The 4,916-nt window shown below is 37.4% G+C and overlaps 1 pseudogene; it reads left to right on the top strand.

The window, feature by feature from the left end:
- Positions 1-889: 889 nt before the first annotated feature.
- On the top strand, positions 890-2,814 carry LOC139354453 (cytosolic non-specific dipeptidase-like; annotated as a pseudogene).
- Positions 2,815-4,916: the final 2,102 nt, after the last annotated feature.

Raw genomic sequence — 4,916 nt, 5'->3', positions numbered from 1 at the left:
CTCTCCATTCTGACCTGCAGTGCATTCACATAAGTGAATAAGAAAGAGGCGAAAGATCATTTATCCAGTGCTGAAAAGTACAAAAAGGTAGTAAAAGGACCGAAAGTTTGTACACGTAACAGCGCTGTAAGTCTTTATGTTTTCCCATTAGTCTACGGCTAACTCTTGCATGGCGAAACCCGTGTGCCTAATGCAATTTTTTGAGAATTTTCAAAGCGTACTCCAATTTTAAAGCGGTCATCTTAACATTTTTACTTAAGCTTTTATCAGTTTTCAATTTAAGAGTTGAGTAACGAATATCTGATAGTCGAGATATTCGACTTTAGCGTTCCGCCATCGGAATATTTAATTTTTTAACCTCTCTTCCTACTAAGACAGCAGTTTTTGTATGTTACTATACATTTATCGTCCATTAACAAAACAATAAATGATGCTACGAAAAATATTTGGTTGAAAAAGTTGTGGTACGGTCAAAAAATAATTAATTATAATTAAATATGCCATTAATTATTCTTGTAAAGGTGGCGAAATAATGGTAATAAACTAATGACTAAGAACTGTACCTCATAGCTAAAATAAAATAAAATATTATTGTTGATTTTTATCTTATAATAATAATATTTAAAACTTTATTTAGGTTGCTCTTTGGCCCATTCACTCAATATTTGCCTCTTGAATCATTGTATTAAATGCTTACAGTTATACATTTTACATACAGTACCATCTTAAATGATTTTATTTTAAACTTTTGGAATGTGTTTTTGACTGTTTTTTGTAATGGCATGTTGGCAATAACTCTTAAAAGCTAATTTAAAAAAATGTGTTCCCAAAAAAAACAATTTCTTGAATATAACTAATTTGTGGGTAATGTGGTTGTAGTCCCATTGACATGAAATTGGTAGGATGTGGGTCCCATGCTTTTCCTTATCAATGTTTCAAGTTTTGCGACTAAAATATCCTTAGTTTAGTTTATGCCAAACAATCGTCCATTCTATCCACGAATATAATGGCCTCAAGCACCATTAACTAACACGTGAGCTGAGTCGAAAATTGTTTTAGTTTAGAACAGATATCATCATTTCTGTCAGCTTATTACATAATGGTAATAAACCGAAGTCGCTTTTCAGCTTTGTGGACGGAAAAAAAGAGCTTACATCGACGCCCTTAAAACCGTTGTGAGAATTCAGTCCGTTTCAGCTTGGCCAAAAAACCGAGGAGAGATTGATCGCGTGGTAGAATGGACTGCATATCGGCTCAGGACCCTGAGCTCTGAAATAGAACTGGTGGATGTGGGCCAACAAATCTTGCCGAGTGGCCAGATAATCCATCTGCCAAAGGTCCTGCTTGGAACTCTGGGGAAGGACGCCTCCAAGAAGACAGTGTTGGTATACGGATATTTTCATGTGAAGCCTGCTCTGAAGGAAAATGAATGGAACACCAATCCCTTTGAGCTTACAGAGGTAGATGGAAAGTTGTTAGGATGCGCGGCGTCCGATGACAAGGGACCTGTGCTGTGCTGGGTCCATGCTACTAAGGCTTACATAAAGCATAATATTCCGCTGCCACTAAACGTGAAGTTTGTTTTTGAAGGGATGGAAAAGAGCGGCATCGAAGGCCTCGACGACTTGTTAATGGAACGCAAAAACGATTTCCTTGCCGATGGGAAGGCTAGGGAAGAAGCGCCCTTGCCTAACATATGGGCTCCGTGGACTGTCATACTTCCAAGTGGAGGTGGAATGCTCAAACAAAGATTTGCACAGTGGAGTATTTGGGGGAACCGTCCACGAAGCTATGCCGAATGAATGTCACTTGCTCAGCGTTCTTGTCGACAAGGATCCAAATCCAAGGATCCTGGTCCCTGGAGTGGATCGTGATGTTAGTATTTTGTATAAAAAAACCAAAAGCTTACTTTTAAAGTTTAACTGTTCTCGAATTGATACAGGTTGCACCCGAACTAAAGAACGAGCAGGCAATATACGAGAACATTGACTTTCAAGTTTCTGAGTACATGTTAGTTAATCTTATCTTCCTATCGACGCATTTAATATATGAATAGCTGTAATCTCTTTAGGAAAGACATTGGTGTTGACCAGCTGCCGCATAATGGCGACAAAACCAGGCTGCTTCAAGCCAGGTGGAATTCCATGGAATCGAAGGTGCGATTTATGAGCCAGGGGCAAAGACCGTCATTCCGAAGGAAGTGATTGGCAAGTTCTCACTTCGACTTGTGCCCGACCAGGAGTGTGTCAGTAAATACCTTAGAGCAAAATGGACAGAGAGAGGTTCGCCTAACAAAATAAAGGTTTGTTTTTGAATTCCTCTTCGTTTTACTCTAGATTATAATGATTGTGATTGAAGGTTACTATGCTCTCAGCTGGAAAGCCCTGGACAGAGGACCCAAACCATCCCCATTATCAGGCTGCGAAACGGGGCATAAGGCATGTTTTCAATGTAGAACCCGACATGACCCGTGAGGGGGGATCCATACCAGTAACATTGACATTGCAGGAAGCCACCGGCAAAAATGTCATCCTTGTGCCAGTGGGAGCATGTGACGACGGCGCCCACTCTCAAAATGAAAAAATCTATGTCTACAACTACCTTGAAGGCGTAAGTTAAATTAGAAGAACATCACGATTCAATTAGATAATTTGTGTTATTTTAGACAAAACTGCTTGGCGCTTATCTGCACTAAGCGGGAAAATTGTAAACAAGCAGACAATCTATATACCTCCTTAAAACGACGAAACATCACAACGGTGCACTTATTTTTATAAATATTATCTTTAAATATACTTTTTCTTGAAAAATGTTCATACAATTCATTAACATTTCAGTGATCCATAAGAATTTGTGGTTCCGAAAATTTCCTAAATGATCAAAGCATCCGACATTGACCACGTTTACAAATTCGAAATATTTGTTAACCAGAGAAGGAGGATTTAGGGGTTATATATTAGGGGTTACGTAATTTATACATGCATTTGTTGTAGGATATTTTTGGAAAGTTCAGATGAAAAGTTCCACAGCTTGCAAATAACAGTCGAATTCGTCAAATTTGGAATATTTTCAGAACGAAATACGTTTATTTCTGTTCTCAGTTTTATCTGTCTTTGCTAAACAGAAAACAGTTAGTTTTGTTTCAAACGTGCACTTATTCTAACACCCAACTTATCAGTGTTTTTCTTTTTAAAATCCTGCAGAGGGTATAATAATTTCAGTCAGAAGTTTTGCTAACTTAAGTTAGCTATCTTTCTTGTTATTTTTATACCCGTTACTCGTAAAGCATAGGGGTATATCGTCGGAAAGCATGTAACAGGTAAAATTAAGCGTTTCCGAGCCCATAAAGTGTGTATATTCTTGATCAGGAACACTAGGTGAGTCAATCTAGCCTTTCCCTTTGTCAATCCATCCGTATGAACGCTGTGATTTTGGAAACTACAAAGGCTAGACAGTTGGGATTAGGCATGCAGATTCTGAAGATTATTACGCAGCGCAAGTTTATTTTGGCAATGCACCACGCTCACAAACCGTTCAAAACTGTGGCTCCTACAGTTTAAAAACAAATTTTACTGAAATGTATTGGTCTCGCCAATACCTATCGATTGAGTTGAAAAAAGTTTTCGACGCCCACTCTAACGCCCACAAGCCACCCAAGAAGAAAAGCAATGACGTCAGAGCCATTGTTTGTTATTAAAAAATGTATTAATGCATGTGTGTGTAAATAGTGGCATGCCAACCTGTGATGTAAAGCGAAGAGCGCTGCTTTTATCAGTTTTCAATTTAAGAGTTGAGTAACGAATATCTGATAGTCGAGATACTAGACTATAACATTCTCTCTTGTTTTCTTTACATTTATCGTTCCGCCATCGGAAATTTGATTTTTTAACCTCTCTTCCTACTAAGACAGCTGTTTATGTATGTGACTATACATTTATCAAACAAAAACACCTCTTAACGAGGTAAAAAGTAGTGGCGAACGCGCCTTTAACAAAAATTTCTGATATCAACAATTGTGACGAAAAATGATATTACATTCCATACGCATTTGCACAAGTGTCAATACCATGACTAGGCGTCGTCCCCAAATGGCTTTGCTATTGAAAAACCAAACACACAGATTCGACCCCTAATCTTAGCTGAACGCCACCTTAAATTAGGCACTGTAGCGTCATTTCCAGTCGGCACCCTCGAATAGGGTTCAGTATGGGCATTTTTGCCAACCAAAACAAATGTAAATATTTTATGCAATAACTTAAATTATGTTTACTACACTTTCTACTTCTTTGTAATTATAGATCATAACTTTAAAGACTTATTTCTCCTCATAAAAAAGTATATAAATATCTTTGCTGTTCCGGGGTCAAGAAGATTTAGTTATTGTTGCATCACCGGCTTTGTATAGATTTCCATCTTTTCGGAAAATATATGTATAATGTCCTTCGTTAAAACCTTGACCGTGATGAAATATTTCACTTGGTAAACAATATCTCTTATTTTCAAATTAAAATTGGTTATCTTCGTATCCGCCTGATCGACTAAACTAAGTGAGAACACAAGTATTCGGCCTGAATTTTCAATAAGGGACTGACGTTGAAGATGGCTGGTGCAGTGTGTACAACTGCTGCTTTCAATAGTTCGGCATGAACCGTAATTATAGCTTATTAATTATTTTAGTGTACATTTTCTACTTTGGGGAATATGAAGTTGAGCAACCAAGTTTTCATCTATTTGTATGTTTCTCCTATAATCACAGTTAGAGCACTTTATAATTTTATATGCTTATGTATAAAAAATGTTTTAGTTTGTTGCAAGGAAGGGCATTCCAAAAGCTGCTTCAAAAAATCTCTACTGTCTTGTTGTTCAATATTATTTAATATTTCCGAACGTAAATCGGAAATGTCTAAATTTTTCCC

The sequence above is a fragment of the Drosophila suzukii genome (genome assembly GCF_043229965.1).
Source record: "Drosophila suzukii chromosome 2 unlocalized genomic scaffold, CBGP_Dsuzu_IsoJpt1.0 scf_2c, whole genome shotgun sequence".
In the NCBI taxonomy this organism is placed as follows: Eukaryota; Metazoa; Arthropoda; class Insecta; order Diptera; family Drosophilidae; genus Drosophila; species Drosophila suzukii.
The sequence above is the reverse complement of the archived record's forward strand: the minus strand, read 5'-3'. Positions and strand labels throughout refer to the sequence as shown.